The 19259-nt window shown below is 40.7% G+C and overlaps 1 long non-coding RNA gene across 1 annotated transcript in view; it reads right to left on the reverse strand.

The window, feature by feature from the left end:
* The window catches only part of LOC143694804 (uncharacterized), an 85226-nt gene that overhangs the window by 56854 nt on the left and 9113 nt on the right, over positions 1-19259 (reverse strand). Inside the window, exon 2 of the long non-coding RNA XR_013183526.1 lies at positions 10284-10361. This is a non-coding gene — a long non-coding RNA (uncharacterized LOC143694804). The remainder of the gene's footprint in view (positions 1-10283; positions 10362-19259) is intronic.

The raw sequence follows: 19259 nt of genomic DNA on the forward strand, positions 1-19259 counted from the left end.
TGTGGGCATAAGTACAGTATACCCAGTCCAGGCACACAGGCAGGAAGGAGGTGTCATCACTAACAAAGCTGCATGTTCATCTTGTGCAGCAGCACCACGAGCCTTTCCCTCCTTGAGCAGGCAGCACATGGCCATTAGCAGTGTGCAAGGGCCCTGTGCTGGCAGCTGCAGGGTGTCCTCTCTGCCCACTGGGTGCTTGGCAATGGTTTCTCAGGATCCCAGAGAGGGCTCTCCTCACCTCAGGCCAGTGTTTCCATCATTGGGTGTGGCTGCACTAAAAGGAGCCACCCTCAGGTGTCTGACCTGTCACTTAGACAGATGCTTACTCCCTAAATTCACATGGACTCAGTCACTTGCTACTGAACCCCAGATGTATCAGCTTCTGTTATCTTATATATTACAACAGTTCTATTACCATTATAGGGCAAGGATTTCGTATATTCAGAGTCTCATACCTCCTTGATGTTTTCTGTAGGCAGCTCCTCTAAGCACTGACTGTTCTTGGTCCTTGCAGCAGCCATCTGACTCCTCTGACTCCTCTTTTGTACCACTTGTTCTTATTGGTTACAGGTGCTGCCTGTTATCATCCAGCCTGCTCCTAATCTTTAGTAATAGGGTTCAGCTACAACTCGTTGGTGGCTAAGATTACATTCTACATGACCCATACTGTGTCCCCTCACAAGCTTCCCATTCCTGCTATGAAGTTTCTTTTCAGATATTCCCAACCTATGGCACTTTATTATAACATTATTATTATTATTATTGCTGCCTTCCTCCATACAAACATCTTTCTTTTTGCCATGGCTGGTAATGCTGGGGATCAGGAGAGATGCTTGCAGGGGTTATTTACTACAGCACCATGCTCATGATGGCAAATTGCAGGGTGAAACTCTGGCCACAAAGGTGATGTTTGAATGGAGCCTCTCCACCAGCTCTGCTCACTGGCTTTACTAGGCCATGGGATTTTTTTCTGCCTGCCCATAGAAGAAGAAGAAGAAGTGAAATCCACTGAAATTTTTCAGGAGCACATGCAGATCCACTAATCACAGTGAAGATGGCACAGCATCAGGTGGATATTACCTTGTCCTGAATGCATTACAGGAAATCTTGCTTGTGTTGCTGCTTTCAGGACAATTACATAAACATTCACCCTTTTTTTTGTTATTTCTGACATCTTTATACAGAACAGTTATTGTATTTCATTCACTTGTTCCTTTGAGTCTTCCACGTTTTGTCTTTTGTTCTTGTTGGCTTTATTTCAATCTCTCTGAAACAGTGCAGGAACTGATTAGCCACTGGAAATTCTTTCCAGGACAATATTGCACCTTAGGCTTCACCTTTGTGGGCTCGAGATCAACCACAGCAACCTCAGCAATGCAAAAGCTGCAGCCATGCTGAGAACACCTTTTTTTGTATTTTGTCATATACTTCACCTCCACATGCACACTCCTCCTGCAGCACCCTGATATGTTTATTACAGCCAGTGACAAGAGCTAAGGACAGCAGAGCTCACCTCTCCAGCCATGAGCCAAACCCCACCAGAGAGGTTTTCTGCAATAATAACTTCTCATCTACAACACCTGATTGTTAGCATTCTGCTTTCTAAGCTTAGCCATCTTCAGAAAATCTTCTCTATGTCTCAGTTGCTCCTTAGAGATACACCCAACATGTCCCTGATGTGTTGCACAAGTGCTTTGTTTCCTCCTTAGCTGGAGTTACATCAGCAGTGTCTAATCACTCCTAGGCTCATTTCCAAAGGTCAGAAAGAAGAGGTAGAAAGAACTCTTGTTCTGATCACTTTCAACATTTGAGTTCCCTTCCTTTTTTAGCCATGCAAGTAGTTTTATCCTGTCCTTTTCTCACATCCCGCCATATGCAAAATCTACATGGTATCATCACTGGAATCTCTCTTTTGCTGAACAGACAGCTCTTGAAATATCAACCAAATGGAGCTTTGAAAGCAATAAATTATCTTTGTTTTTTGCCCAGCTGAACCAAATGAAATGGTAGACTCCCAGTTATCTAACCAAGTCTAGCATAAACGTATTTTTACAGTTTTGTACAAAAGTCGTGGTTTAAAAACTAAGCATGACCCAGCCACTCATTCACTCACCCTGGATGGTATGGGGAAAGGAATCCAAAGGGTAAAAGGGAGAAAACACAAGGGTTATGTTGAAGGCAGTTTAACAAGCAAAAGCCATGCATGCAAGCAAAGGAAAACAAGGAACTCATTCCCCACTTCCCATGGGCAGCCAGGGCTTCAGCCACCCCCAGGCAATCTGGGCTCCATCATGCCCAGTGCTCACTTGAAAAGACAAATACCATCACTCCAAATATCCCAAATATTCTTCCTTTCTTTCTTTCTCCAGCTTTATGAGCTGGGCATGATGTCATATGGAATATGAGCTATCCTTTGGGTCACTTGGCATCAGCTGTCCTGGCTGTGTCCCCTCCCAGCCCCTCACTGGTGGGGTGAGGAGAAAAAAAGGCCCTGGCTGTAAGTGCTGACCAGGATTAATGAAAATATTTCTGTTTTATCAACATTGTTTCCAGCACAAATCCAAAACACAGTTTTGTACTGGCTGCACTGAAGGAAAAACTCTATCCTGTCCAAAGCCAGCACAAAAGAGTTTCCATTTGTTTGGATAAATTGGGTAATTTCTGTATCTTCCTTTTGATGATTTTCACATGTCTTGGTCACATCTATCATTTCTTAAAATAGCCACACATCACCTGGCAAAAATTCCTTCATTTCATTATCATCCATCACTTTTGGCATTACTCCTAATGGGAGTCAGCTTTGTGCTTGAAGCTTTTGCAGTGGGCAAGCAGACTGCCCTGAGTAAACACACATCTAGAAGAAACACAGGGTTATTTCCCCCCCACTGCCTATTTTGTGGTGTATGTGCCACACAGCACCTGGCTGGTAACATTTTCCCTTGTGCATATCAGTGCTGTTCCCTGCTGTGCAGAGGAAACAGCTTCTCCACCCCATCTCAAACAGATATTTGTGCCACAAGCTGAACTGTCCCTCTCCTTCACATCTGCCATGCAGTTTAATTTTGCCTTGACCTTAGCTGAGGATTTTATAGACCAGTAAGAAATTAATTTTTTAATTTTTTATCTCTTTGAGCTTGTCTGAACAGCACACCTGGCTTTCCCTGCACCCAGAAGCAGTAGGGTTGGTTGGTTCCCTATTTGCAGGTCTTTGGGATTACCATCTATGTCCAAACTGCTTTTTATAGAACTTCTTTATATCTGCCTTCTTCACATATTTTCTTCAGCTATTCTGATGGGCTTTTTTCCTAACCTTAAATTTCCCATTAAGATCCCATCCCCCAGTCTGCTAATTCTACCTGCAAAACACATTTTTTATGGCTGTACACTTATTTGTTGTCTTGGATATCCCTTGGCTGCTTCCTTGGGAAAATTGATTTTCTGTGAAGCTATTATTCTTTAGAAAGAAAAAATAAGCTCAAGTAATCAACAACTTATCTGTTTTTCTCCTGTTCACATGAGAGTGCCACAAAGCGCCCATGTTCTGTATCTACCCTTTTCCTCCCTTCCAATTAGTTTAGAAACTGAGCAGATTTCTTCAGGAGCCTGCCCAGCTGCCTGAGGATGGGGTCCTTCTGCATGTCTCTGCTCTCTGCAGTGCTTTTGGTTAAACACCCACAGCCTGCCCTCCTCTGCCTCATTTTGTGAATGCCACAGTCTCCTTTTCCTCCTCATAGCACATTTTGATTTAGATACCTGCCACACTAGAAATTAACAGAGGATGGGATGATCCAAGCTGACTTTTCTTACAACCTTCTTAAAGAATTCTTTGTCATCCATACTGCTCATTGCCCACCTAGAGAGTGCCCAAGCTGTGAAACCTTTTTATCTGTTAAAGAAGCAAAATGCCAGTGCAGGGGCTGGCACACACCTGAGTAACGTTTGAATTTATGTCATTGAATTTATTTTGAATTTATTGAATTGAATTTATGTCATTGAGATGGTTCATTGGATTGCCTGCAGCCCCCACCCTTGGGCACCTTGAGGTGGGAACTGCTGAACTGAAATCAGCTTGGGGACACAGAGGTGGGATTTGCTGAGCTACAGATGGAGCACTATTGCTCTGTTTGAAAGAGTAGGTGTGCCAACACGTGCAGATGAAAGAGAGACACGAGCAATGATCCTGAACAAGTGCTTTACACTGCTCAGGGATCACAGCAGGTGAAGATTCCCACCTGTGATAATTGCTCTCAGTGTTTAATGGGGGCAAAAGGTCAAAACACAATGTCTTGACAAAATATTCAAGGATTAAAAATGAAAAGGATGAGACATGTCATTTGGAAAAGGAATTTGAATTTATGGGAACAACCACACAAAATATTAATAAAGTTAGAAATATCTCTTAAAATTGATGAGCACCTACTGGGACATTTCTGTGACAGAACAAGTCACTTTACCTGAAAAACATCCCACATAAAATCAGCCAAATATTTTATTGTTGAAAAAATTCAAGGAGCATTTGCTGAGGTGGTGCTGTTTAACTCATGCACCTAAGCCACCAGCCTACACTCTGTGCTCTCAGGGATGTTTGCCAAGTGGTCATTCAGAACACCTCAGATAAAAGCTGAGTCTTTGTCACCAACGAACCAGAAATTTTGAGTTTTATCCTGTAAAAGTTCATCATTAACCACCTTCATGATGATTGATATTATTGCTTTACTGGTAGATTTGCCATTTAACTAACTTTCTCACCTTTTTTCCCCTCCAAGAGGGCACAGCAGCTTATAAAAACCAGTTACAGCTGGCCATATGAAGATATTTTGTTTTCAACATCTTAATAAAAGTTCCAAAACAGAAATATTAACTTAGTTTAAGACTCTGGACTTATGATTTTTCTAGTTTTAATGGGATATTTTAAACAGAGTTTGAAATCTTCTTGTTCCTCCTTCTTGGTACTTGATAGATTATTTTAGACCTCCCCTCCTCCTTGGCCAACTAAGAATTTTCCTCATAAATGCTAGACCATGACTGAGCTTTCAAAGTGAGGAGAAAGCAGCTAGATTTTTTTGCTACCAAAGAAAAGTCATGTTCATTGGGAGGTAGATTGTTTTTTAAAGCTAAATGGTCAAATGAAATATTAAGCCTTCAATATCTACAAATCTGACCAGAAAAATACAGTTCAACTGCCTAAAGTGTCATTGCCAGGACTCCAGGAATCGTCTAAAACTTCAAATGCTGCATGTTTCATCCAGTTCTGTTACTAGCAAAGACAGCTTTGTCTTGCTCCTTCCAAATCTACTCCAGACTACTCATTTATTCTCATAAAACCAAGCACTTTTAGTTCTACTAAATCAGACAGGGTACAGAAGCTATTGCAGCAATTCTATTTTGCTTAAAGGACAGCTTGAGCAAAATATTGGCCATGATGCTGCAGCCCAAATTTTCTCTGGTCATCCTGTTATGGCAGAGAGGGAAAATACATAAAATAGTAGAAATCTATCCTAGTGTCATACCACCATTAAGATCTACACTGTCAAGAGGGATTTCTTCATCTCATGGACCAATCTGCTGGAGATGTTCCTAGGAGCCTTCTTGGAGCAGCAATGGGGGACACTGACTCCTCAGAGAAAGAAAAGGGAGACAGATCCAAAATTTGTCTTTCCAGATCTGATCAGCTGCCAAGCAGTTCTTTATATCTGGCCATATTAACATCATAGCAGCACAGAGACAGCTGAGAAGCAAAATTTCTCATTACAGTTGACTCCAAAGCTTTTTTTCAGCGAAATTAGAGTTTTTGTGAAGTGCAGGTTGGTATGAGATGCTGAATTAGGACCCTTGGAGCACAGCAGTGTTGCTGACTGTGGCTTGCCCTGCCTGGTGCAGAAGGAGAGGAGGCTGCTTGTGCTGTGCCCAGGGGGCCCCTGGTGCACATTTGTCTCTCTTGCCAGTGTCATCTGCACAGTCAAGCACACACAGCCCCACGAGCAGGGCAGGGGAAAGCCCTTTGTGCTGCACAGGTGTGTACATGGAGCTGCCCTCTGCATGGGCTGGGCTGCCCATAACCCCATCGTCCCGGGAGCACAGCGTGGCCCTCACTCACACTGCAGCTCAGTCTGCCAGCAGAGCCTGCCAGCCAGCCACAGGGGGCTCAGGAAAAGCTGAAACAGCTCCTTAAACACTACAGAGATGCTGTCCAACACGAAGGGGGATAGGCACTGCTAAATCCATCTCCCTGCCCACCCCTCAAGCAGCCAGGTGTAAGGGAAACCAAGCCATCCGTGCTATGCTAGGCACAAAAAGTGTCTAGGAGGAAGAAAGAGCAGGTGTACATTTAGTATTTTTAGCCTCACATCAAAACATGGCTCAATTAGTTTCTTTAAAAAGTGATTGCTCGACAAGAACTCTGATTTTTCTACCAAATTTCACTTTGACATCAATAGGTAATTGCATGCTTGCTTACCTGTATTTGCATATTGCTCCTCCCAACCCCAGCTCAGCACATAATTCTCTTAAAGCTTGATCATTAGGCATTTCAGCAACCAACCCTTACACCAAAACACACATACCCACCCATGCTTGTTGTTATTGCCATAGGAATCTTCATTTTTTAAAACATAAAATATCAAGCAAGGCCATATTCAGCTTTATAATGGACAAAAAAACCTCAAAATAGCAGGAGCACAGCCTAGCCAGTTAACCAACAGTGTGTTTGTTTCCAGAATTGTGCTTAAGGGGAGCCAAGCTCCAGAACAGGAGAACATTACAATTAAGAAAATGAAAGAACTTTCACTTGGAGTCGGTAATTTCATAGCGAGCAATATACAGCATGTAACTATTGCCATATGTAAAATACTGCATTAAACCTTTATTTATTTCTCTGTATATTGTGTGAAGAACCACTCTGTGCCTTGAAAGAGTGCACAAGAAAACACAGTTAACAATCTCATTTTTTTAGAACTGAGTAAAAACTGGGAAAATAAAGTCCCCATGAATTACTGCATCACTATCAGCCAGAAAAGCCAGGGGCAAAACCAGATGGAATTTGCTTAATTAGGTCCAGATCCAGTGAAGTATATACATATCTCTAAGCCAGCAAGAGAGCCTATGGACAGCAAACAAGTTAAATAACCATGTTGAAAGAGAGCAGAAAGCTAAACATGGCAGGGATTTCAGTTCTTACAAATGATATCTCATAGGTTCAGGATTATCTGCAAGCTCAAGCATTTTGCACCATCAATGCTTTGCCTCTTGTCAGAGAGATGCCTAGTTGAAAGTTCTAGAAAACTGTCTTGAAGCTGGTTAACACCCTATTTGATCCCTCCTCATTTCTCACTCACTTTTATAGAAAACAGTTTCCCTGTAAAAGAATAAAACAGCTATTGCCACTGCAGACTTTAGGAAACCACATATATGAAATTATAGATTGAGGAACATTTAAAAATCTGACTAAATTATGATTCAAAGTATTTACACAATAGTTCAAAAACACTGGACAAGGAAAAACTATTTCCCACTAGGCAAAGCAGAAACAAAGTTATCAAGTTGTGGATGACAGACACATGGGGTTTAGAGATATTCCCTATCTGCACCGCAAGACATTCCTTGCTCCATCTTTTCTTGAGATAAGACACTCATCAGTCAGATCATTACAGCAATGTTAGATAAGATCTCTGCCAGTGCCCATTATTTGACATATTGTATATAAAAAGCAATTCTTGGCCAGAGGGAATTCCCCAGATGTGCTAAGCCAGGATCCAGCTCAGCTCAGGGCCCAAGTGCCCTGGGCTTGAGGAACCTGGCCCAAGAAATGAGCCATGCACAGGGACAGGGCCAAAGGAGAGGCAAAGGGGACAGCAGCAAGCTCTCAGGCCAGGAACAGAGCTGACTCAGACAGGGGACAGAAATTATGCCTGACCTGCCATAAAATAATCATTGACCTCCAACTTCCAGTCCAACCTAAAGACCACAATCTTACCTAAGCAAAAATGCTTCATCTTAAATGTCCAATAATGGGATGTAAAAATTAATTCTAGAGTAAAAGATTGATATAAGATGAGCAGTATAAATAAAGAGCTAAGTAATGCCATGTATCTGCCATAGTTTAAGCAAAATTTAAAAGGTTAATGTTTTCAGATATGTCTAAACCTTGGGTACCTCCTGAGTCCAGAAATAAAAATGTTATTTTGTTCCTGGAAGCCAAAAGTTTGAGGCCATAATAATATATTTAGATAACTTATGTTAGATAATAATATATTTAGATAACTTATAACTTATGTTAGCAAGTGAGACTGAGGGGACATAGCCATGCTGAATTTTGACCCTTTTGAAGTTTGCAACTGTTTTGCTCTACAGAGTACTTTAATATTCATTGAACTATTTTCTGGCTTTGTGGCCTGAGGAACAAAGGGCTCCTATCTGATAAAGGCTGAATATCCCTGATCCAAATAATAAATCATGATAAAATTATGGTTGCACAAAGGACAACTTTGATTTTTTCTCTCCAGGTATTTGCTTAGTTACTTCAATTTTCTTAAAAAGGTGAACATGTCTTAAAGAAAAAGTGAACAAACTAAGCCAGCCTTATGCTGCAGTAGCTATGACAACAGACTTTGAAATAAGTGTGGAAAAAGCTAGACCTGAATCTTAATTCCATTTAATTATTTTTTTCAGTCTACTCTTCACACTACTCTGCATTTTATTCTGAAATTGTACAGAAACTGGGATTTCTTACCAACACCAGATGCACAGTGTCTTACACAGCCAATTCTGCAGCTCTTATTTAGGTTAGAAATGAGATTACTCAGAGAATGAGTAGACAACTCCTAATGTCTTCAGAGGGAAGCCAGACATTTTGCTTTCTGGGGAGTGCTTTTCCCAAAGTTGCTGTGTTCAGTGCAGACTGGCATGTGTGAGAGATCTGACTGCATGAAGGAGCAATCAATCCATGGAGCAACCATTAGCAAACTGTATCACATCTTCTATTAGAGGTGAGGTTTTCAAAATAAGGACACAGAAGAGAAGCTAAAGTTAAAAGTCAGATTTTCACTAACTGGGCAGAGAAAGATGATACTTCAGTTCTAACACCTCCACCTATTCCTTTTTTCTTTCAGTCCTTCCCATCTTCCTTGAACAGTCTTTTATAGACACCCACAATCATGGACACTACCACCTTCACTAGACAGAAGATTTGGCTCCCTGCTCTTGACTCCTTTCCCGTTCCTCTAAATTCTTTCTAGCAGAAGGAGCAGGAAGCAAATTCTTCCCCTTCCTCCCCATCAAGCACAGCAATTTAGCAATCAAGAACACTTAAAAAAAAAAAAAAAGGAAAAGGCAAGAAACTCAGACTATTACCACTAACATCTCTTCCCACTCTGTAAATGTTCCATTTCCCTCTCTATTTTATTTTAACAAGTCCAGGGTTGCACAGGGAAGCCAAATCACTTTACAGCTGTGACTACACAGAAGAGGAGTCACTGGAGCCTCTTTTGAAGGGAGCCACGTTCACCTGTGCTCCCAGAGCCAGCTCTTGAGCTAAGCCACCCACCAGCTCTCACACCTGAGCAGGCCAGGAGCCTTATCAGCACCTTCCCCCACTGGCCCCACTCGTCCAGGGCCAGCAACCCCAATTTCACTGTTCTGTTTGTAGGGCATCACTGCAGAGGTTGGCACTGTTGGCACGCAGCCACCAAATACAGAAACAGATGGGCATCATGCTACTAATTAATTATTAATGCCCTTAAGAACTGATTGTGAGTAATCCATCTTCATGATTCTCCCAGAAAGACAAAAATGCATAAAAAGAGTATAAAATATCAGCCATTCTTTTTCATCTTCATTCTTGAAGAAGAATATCATTAGTGTGATACCCCCCATTTTTTTTCACTTAACTCTCAGCTTTTTCATTAAGGTGCAACAAATGAAGTAAGACTGGTGGAACAGGGACTGGATGAAAGCAGCCTTAGCCTCCATTGTCCTTTTTACCAATGCATTGATTTTTAGACTTTGAAATTTATACAGGGACCATCTCATGTGTGAGCAACCACAGAGACATTCACAAGAGAAGCTACAGGCCTTGGTCACCAGACTCCTCCCCCTGCTGAGGGGTATGGGCTGCCCCATGGACAAATACATTGCTCTCCTTCCCTGATTTGTCCTCTTCTCAAGCTGCAGCACTCTCCCACTCTCTTGTAGATGCGCCCCCCATTTCCAGTGTCTGGGGTGTAAATGAGGTGTTGCAGTGCTCCATCTATGGCCTGCAGAGTTATGAACAGTTAGGAGGTACTTACAGAATTCACCTGCAGCTTCCAAGCAGCTGAAGAACGTCATCACTTGTGAGAAATGAAGCCCAGTCCACAGCTGAATTTCTAAAAATTTAAGAAAGGACAATAGAGGACAAAATCAATAAAGCAGAAGTCACAGCACTGGGTGTGCAGCTGTAGCCAGAAGGACCCCAGATAACAATAACAACTCTTCTTTCTGTTGTACCAGTCAAAACATAAACCATTACACATATTCAATCATTTTTTAACTCATTTAAGTGTTTCAGGAACTTCTTAGCATGGCCCCTCCTCTGATCTGCCTTTTTAGGTCCTGTGCAGCAATCTTGGTTGTGGTTTTGAGGTTTTCACCTCCTCACAAGAGCCCCTGTTCTGTGCTTTCAGCAGGTGACAGTCCAAGTGTCAGTAGCAGGGGTCACACCCATTCCTCAGATGTTACCTGACCATGCAGGCACTTGGGTTACTTCAGTTATTGCAAGTTAACCTCAAGTACTCTAAATCAACATCACCTACTTCAGATAGGAGGATAGACATACTTCATATGTCTGATATATTTTAACTATTGCCAGTTAGCGACAAAAATAAAAGCATTAGTTATTATTTCACAACTACAGCTATTTCTGCAAAAGTTAACATTATATTATAATGAACTATTATAATTCCTTGTTTCTGAGAACTTTTTATCATTACATTTGGAAATGATCCCAGAGTATTATTAAATTTGCACTCTCTTTGCAGCAATGATTTTTCTCTTCCACCCTCAACAGAATCAGGATGAAAGAGTCCTGCCATACATTTTGGGCTTTATGTATTCAAAAAAACACTTCTTGACAACATCTTTGTTTCTGCATCCACTACACTCAATGCACAAAGAGTTAATCTGCTTTCTGATAGTGGGCCTTGTGAAGTGCATGCACAGCTACTTTTAAATCCCTCCTCTTTAAATCAGATATAATTTTTTAAGCCTTTTTCCACTGGCTCCAGTGGGCACTGCATGCTAGGGAAGTAAAACAGAGCCATGTTCTGTACTAGAGTTGATATGGTCTTTCCATTTTTCCTCTCTCCAGCATGCAACAGCATTGAGGACCTTGTTTCAGTCTGTCATGTAGCAAATTTGAAAGTTATTCTGCTTTTTGTAATCATGGAATAAGTCATGGGCACTTGAAGTTCAATAAATTCCAAGAGGAAGCCAGCTTGGTTTATTTTCAGCTCCAATGACCCACAGAAGAAAATTTTTTTTTGCAACATGGGAATTGGATTTTTTTCCCTTATTATATATAAACAATTCTCTTAACATGAGAGGGAAAAAGTTCATATTAAAAGGCAATGTTTATTAAAATATCAGCTTCTGCCTGCTGCAGGAGGATTATTAGCATCACTGACTTCCTTCTCTGTTCCAACAACCTACTGCCAGATTTCTCAGGGAAGGCCTTTTGTGGCTGCTACTCCTTGACAGTGACTCTCTGGGAAGTTTGTCCTTTGCAAACTTACACATGTGCACTGTAAGAACAGAGCTGCAAAGAGGAAAAAAAGAGGTGCTGGGTTTCCTGATGAGGTGGGTGACAGAAGCACCCCCTCCTCCACACAGGGCCACTGAGGTCTTCACTAGAAGCATGAGGTTAATTATTTCCTTCCTAAAAATCAGACTGGTACAGCCGGGAGAAATATCTTCTCAGGAAGAAAGGCAAATTTACTGCACACCATACTGTGCACAAACACACAGAGGCATGTTAAAGACACTGTTAAAGGGGAAAGTGAGGGTGATGTGATGGTCATATACAGTGGCACCTAGCAATGAAGTGACCCAGAAATGACACACTCCAATGGTGCAGAATGAGTATAAACTGGCTCATATTATGTCTTAAGTATCACAAATGGCTCCATATAATGTATCACTGGACAAAGTGTTTAGTTTATTTAAGTCTTAATGCACTACTTTTTTATTTTACTCATTTCTTGAATTCATAAAACCCAAAACAAATCTGGATTTTCAGTGCAGAGATTTAGAATTCAGGCTACAGAAGCCAATTTATCACTTAAGATGCAAAAATAGTTCTGTCTAAAAAGGGAGACTTTCTTATTTAAGAAGGAGAATCTGAAAAAAAATACCTAATTAAAGTGTTTTCTTTGGGTTTTTTTGAGAGAAAAATGTATGAGAGATGACATGTATTTAAATCTTTAAAAACCTAATCTCTTCCATGGGTTTCATTTGATTTCTGTAGTATGAAAACATATCCTCCTACTGTTTCTCCCAGTTTGTTCTAGGGCAGACAAATAAAAATGCCTTTTTATAAAACTATCTCTCTATTTGCTGTTCCTATTTTTTAGTCTGTGTTTCTTTACAAGGTTTGATGAAAAACTACTGACTGTTTTTCTGAGAGAAAATTGTTCAAAGTTCTGTTTTTAGTTGCTGAATATTAGCAACACTTGTGTACACTCTGGCCATTGAGGATGGCTGCCTTATTTTCAACTCCCAGTCTGCTTCTACCCATTATCCTTCTGGTTGCCATGCAAGTGTGATTTTAAACCTCCTGGTGTGACAAAAACAAAGACAATAAAAGGTCTGGTGACTGTCTGAGAGTCATTTAAGGATATACAGGTACTTTGAACAATCCCAGACTTCCTTTCTTAGGAATGTCTGCTTTCCTTGGACACTCCCTTGCATGACCAGTTTGTGAATACAAGGTCCCACACACAGATCCACATTCCCTCCACCAGTCATCAGATGAGAGCCATTTTAGTTTGGGCAGGATTTTGTTTTGGTTTTTTTTTTTTTTTTTAATAGAATCCCTTGACTATTTCTAACATGTAATTTTGTTTCCCTGTTCCTTAGTCATTTAGGAGGAGTGTCAAAACCCCTTCTGTATAGAATACAGTTTATAGGGATATCTTTTTCTTTCCCTGAATGTTTACAAAACACATAGCATGAGGCTTTTTTGGTCTGATACTTTAAACTGTGTGAATTGTGGAAAAATGGTGAGGTTATGAAGGAAATTATGATTTATGCCACTGCAGCTTAGGCTTCAGACCCACCTGTTCCCTTCTGTAAAAAGCAGAAAACACCTAACATGGGATGGTCGAAGTTTTCTCATCTCAGAACTGTTTTGTTTTCTGAAAACCAACACAGAAGCTGTTCTAAATGGCCCTAGAGACCTGCACCAGCCCTGACCTGCACCTTGCAGAGTGCTGTATACACAAGCCTCAGGTGATTTACAGGGTACATACACCAGGAAGGGAAAGTGCTCGAGAGCACCCAGCTGCTTTGTGCCCCTTTCCACTGCACTGCATACCCAACAGTGCTAAACACAACAGCAACATTTAAAGTCCTGGCACACAAACCTGCCAAGTCTTGCTAAGAGCAGTTGGGCCATTAGTGGCCATTCAGTCAGACAGAGCACGGCTGTCTCAGGGCTGTTAGGGAGAGGGGAGAGGCTGGTAGAGAGAAAATGTTGTACTGGAGGATCACACTGAGCAATTGCTTGGCTCAGCTGCGTGAGAATGGCAGCCCTTGCTGCAGGGCTGATGGACGGGTGGAAGCCAAAAGGGAAATCAGCACTTCATAAAAGTTAATGACCAAGGATATACTTCTTATGAGTCCTGACCATAGCAGGATTCAAGTGGAAAGCACTGGACTATTTCCTCTTCCATTGCTCCCTCTTGTTTTAGACCAATCTCCCTCTCTTATTTTGTTATTTTTAATGTATGCCTGTGTGAGAAAGCCCTGAATAAAGACACCTTCCATCATTTTCTTCCATGTCCCTATCAGATCTGACTCAGCTGGGCCATACCTTTCTTTTCTGCTTTCCCAAAGGTAATATCTCAAGTGAGATTAAACATCCTCTTCCAGATAGCCCATTTTGGCTGAGTTTGTTCATGCATGAAGGCAAATATTGGCAGACCTTAAATCATCACAGAGAGGGGCACTGGTGTTCTCAGTTCTAAGCATGAAGTATGTATAGATACCTATGCTGGCCAAGACTAACAATAACAAATGTAACTAAAACATCTAAATTTCTTTTCAAAAAATAACCTTCTCCCAACCATTTAATTTTCTTTCCTTTTCACCCCCACATTTATCCCTCTATTTTACCTAGCAGTTTTAATGCTTGCCTATTCTGTAACCAGCTCTGCAAATATTATTCATAGTATAAACATATTTTGTAAAATTCCTACAAGTGGGCAAGGCATGGGAGATGAGTTAGAGTGTTTGTTATCCAATACTGGGTCAAACACAGGGATTGTGCATTAGAGAGGAGGTCTAATGCTGATGAAAGCCTGCCCTGCCACAAGTGCCCACTCCAGCACAGTGGTTATGTCATGTCTACACAACACAGCCCTGAACTCATTAAGTCTTCTTGCAGATTTGAAAAATTAGAGTTTTATTCCAAACCCCATCATTCACTCTGTGATCACAGGCTTAATATTTCCTCTTTTTTTTCTGTTTTCCCAGTTGTAAATGACTCATAAAAATTCTACTTATTTTGAGCCATATGGGATGGAGTGAGGGGATTCATAGTCATTCATGCTCAATTTTGATGACTTGGTGAGTGGCATAAAGCAGAAAGAAACCCAAGGAAAAAGTCCCTTCTAAGTTTGGTGCCATAAAGAAAGCTCTGGAATACATGAGCAAGAGATGAATCTAAAACCAAAATAATTCCAATAGAGCTTGTAAGGTGTAGAATAAATATGAATACACTTTCAGTATTTTGCCTTATCAAAACTGCATTTATGATGGAATAAAAAATTATTGCATTGCTAAAGGAACAGTCATAACTGTGAAGAAAAATGTTGAATTATTATGGCAGACTACACAGCAACAGAGCATTTATGGCTCCACTCAGGGCAGATTGCTCAGTCAGGATTTTTCTCACATATATTACCATATAAACCTCCTGTGCCACTTGCAGTTTTGCAGAGTTCAGGTGATGAAAGAGTAAGAGTGGGATAACTTATTGCTGTGGAAACCTGTTTATCATCCACGTCTAGAATTACTGTCTTTTGACTTGAATTGGAAAAGTGTTCATTAACTCCCTGACATCTTTCCTTCACCCCAAAACTTCTTTCTTCATACACACATGCACACCATTACTATTGGAAGATGTGCTTTTACAAACTGTGTTACCAAGGTTACTACTACATATTTGCCATCATTGTGTGGCACTGTCTACACATAATTTATTTATAAAATAAATTATAACAGCACAGGACTGTCCCAAAATTCAAACACATGAATAGTAACCTCTTTGTCCAACTATTTCTGGGATAATGAATGCAGTCTGTGGACTGCCAGTTAAATATTTCATGACAGTTATATGATTAACTCATGAAGTTTTTCAGATTTTATGGGCAGTGTGATCAGGTCCGTCACTGTCCTTGTCAAGGAGATCTCAAGGAAATACATTCTCTTGGTCTCCATCTAAGATTTCCTTTGCTACAGATTCAGCAGCAGGAGAACAAATTCCAATTCTTGACTGGGAAAAAGTAAGAAGGGAAAGGGAAAAGACTATCCAAGTTTGCTGAGATTTTGAGCTGCTACTCTGCCTTCAAACTTATCCATTTCCATGGTAATACCAAGGGAAAATACAGCATCTGTGCTGCAAAGCTTGCAGACAGCTTTTGAAATAGCAGAAATTTTTGTGGGTACAGATGATATTGAACATATGGTGTTTGAAAGAGTGGCCAACATAGCAAAAGCCTTTGGAATCATCTGATGTTTTATTTTGTGTTTCCCCACCCTCAGCTTTTAAGTCTGTCATATTTTCCTAGTAGCAATATAGTGACCCATTTATGGCAACAGCTGCATGTTCAACTTTTTACTAATGGTGTTACTTATCACAGTGAAAAGCAAAGATTCAATAATAAAACAATGACCCTAAATGTGAAGGGAAAAAAACAGCAACAAAAAAAGCAATGCTTATACTTCAATGTATGGCCTGGATTGTCCTTCCATAACACAGAAATGTTACTTGGTAGGCACAGTTGACCCTGCGTGCTCATGTTACGTGTGCAGCTGAAGCAAAAGTCCTTCCTCATCTATGAGGACAGACTTCTAGATTTTTCAGGCAGAGAGCACAGCAGCTTCTGTCAGTGATGTGAAATGTCAGTCTGAGCTGGGAAATGCCATGAAGCATGAAGTGATGAATTGCCATCATTTTTGCCAGGTTTCATAATGCACAGTGGCTCCATGTTACACTGTCTGTACTTGTGTCTGGATATTAACTTGGTTAGGAAATATGTAAAACGTAAAGCCTTAAAAACCAGCTTTGGCTTGTTTCATTATCTCTTAAATTTTGTGCGGTTTTTCTCAGCCTTACATTTAAGCAAAAACTATTCTTTCTCAACTCATGCATTATGCAGTTCCCAACTCTCTCCATGCATCTGTCTCACACTGAGGGATTCTAGTTGAGACAATTGCATCATACCACAAATGTGATTTTCTGCTATTAATTCTATGGAAAACCTACTCTGGAATAGTTTAACTCCCTGGCATTTTCTGGGTATATCATTACTTGTTAATTCAGGCTTCCAAAGCCTGTCTTGTATAAAACAAACCTCCCAATCCCAAGGTACCAAATTTCAGAGTTGAAAAGTCTGTCAACTTCTGCCTTGGGCTGTATTGAAAACCTGAACATCAGTACTTTGGGGCTTCAGACTTTAAGTTTTGACCTAACATGTCATGAGACACTAATCCAAAATTGCATCAAACCAATCATTTGGTTGAGTAACTAATAATTTATTCAGAAGTTGGCAAGGATACATCCTTCATATTTCATATGTGTCTGTCTGTGCTCTGTAACTCTGCAAAGCAGGATGTTAAGCCTGTACATCTTTTTCTAATTGCTTGCATCTGCATTTCAGCCAGACCAGTTCACAGCAAATATGGGACACATCTCAGTTGCTACTCACATCTCTGCAGTTTCAAGTCACCTAAATGAGTTTCTAGTTGGGATTGTCTGTAATAGGTGGCAGGAGGGTGGAAAAGATCTGCACACTGACAGACTCCCACAGGGTGCACACAGACAGAATTAAAGGAAATCCCAGGAACAGATTAAAAGTAAAGCATTCAGAATTCCATCTCTGGAAAAGGATGTAAAGGCTAGTGAAGGGTGATGAGATCATTCATTGAAAGCTCTCCTGCAGTCAGCTCAAGGGAAGTCCATATACTGCTGAGGGCAGTTTATAGTCAGTTATGGCCTTCAAGTGCTTTTTGGTTTACCGTGATTCTGAAAGACTTCAGAAACAGAGGGAAAAAAAAGGCAAAAAAAAGGAAAAACTAAATAAATATATGAAAATGGGGGCTTTCAAAACAAAAGTTTTCAAACCCTCAAGGAGAGAATAAACCTTCATATTTGGAAGAGATGTACATGAAAACATCAAGAACTCAACCCCATGGCAAAGGCATTCAAAATCTGCTGCAAGGAAGAGACTCATCTCTTTGGTTCCTTGAAATCTGAAGGATGGTTTCTGTACTTCACACAATCAGGTCAATAAGTGCAGATGAGAGGTCAGTAAATGGGAACACAGGGCTGTTTCATATTTGGCCAACCTTTGTATCTTATTTAACTTATCATTGAGTTAATTGATTAGTGAGTGATCTCTCAGGCTGGTTTGTGGTGCCTGTTTGACAGAACAAGTCCTGAGCTGCACAGGGCATGGTGGTGAAGTCTCCACTGCAACCAAGGAAACTTCTTGCAGAGGCAGCAGAGGTTGTAAACTTAGTTCAGAAATGTTGGAGGAAATAGTGAGTGCCACAGTGCCACTGGTATGGTTCTGCCTTCTCTATTCATTCCTTGCCTTTTGGGCTGAGACTTCCAATAAGGGTGACAAGAACAAAAATGTTTTTTTCTCTCTTGCATCATGAACATCTGCCTATTAGGAACTGCTTTGATGCCTTAAAATCCTCTTTAACAAGAAGAAAAGGAACTATAAAAAATGAACTATGTAAAAAGAACTATCATTGTATTACATATCTCTGCTTGGTAATATGATAATATCAATTCATCATTTGTAGCCAGCAGTTCAAATAGTGTTTGTTTGGGTTTGGATTTTTTTATTTTTGGCAAGATAGGAATCGACCACTAACAAGATTTAGATAAGTAATCACATGAGATCCCAGAGCTGAAATGCTCAGGATGACACCTCAAACTTGAAAATGGTTTCCATGATATTCATCTCTTAAATATGGGGCCTAGAGATGGGTTGAGCTGAACAACTTTTGATGTGTATTACAACTCTGGTTGTAGAGATGGTCACAGAAAGAGATGTACTGAGTATGTCTGTGGAATAGAGCAATCAAATACACAGGATGAGCTTTACAACACTTTACATTATTGTTCTGTAATGTTTTGGTTTTTTTCTAGAGAACTAATTTTTTTAAGTCAAAGGTTGAAAAAAATAGAAGAACTTATAGGATTATTGCAGATTTCCCCTGCAACACTTTTGTAGCCAAAATGATATAAAGGGATTGAAGTAACCTTCACATTGCTCCATAGCAACACCAATCTTCTCTTTTCCTGTCTGACAGCCAGGCACTGAGGCTGTCTTGGGCATTGTCTCACCTATTCAATGACACAGCTTGGGAATGAAAAGAGTGAGAAAAGGCCTCCAAAAGCAGAGCAGGGAAGATGAAAAACATTGCCCATGGGAACAGAAGCATTTGGGGAAGGCTGGGAAGGAGCAGAGGCTGAGATTACAGCCTGCACACCCCTACTCACGACAGCCCCACAAGGCTGCGCAGCCCTTTCTTTCCGAGGTAGCCAGCTGGAGAACTTACACCTTAACATTTGTACATTTGGTGTCCAAGCCATCCTTTACAGAGACTGTGGGCTCTTCTCCAACCCATTCCATTTCCCATTTCCTGTTTTATTCAAGTTACAGTTTAATATGGTAGTTAGCTGCAGTGTAATGGCTTTTGAGCTGAGAAAATACATGAGTAGAGGAGGATACAGAGCTGGTCAATTTGAATAGAGGGGATATGGCTGCAAA

Source organism: Agelaius phoeniceus, chromosome 9 (assembly GCF_051311805.1).
Source record: "Agelaius phoeniceus isolate bAgePho1 chromosome 9, bAgePho1.hap1, whole genome shotgun sequence".
NCBI lineage: Eukaryota > Metazoa > Chordata > Aves > Passeriformes > Icteridae > Agelaius > Agelaius phoeniceus.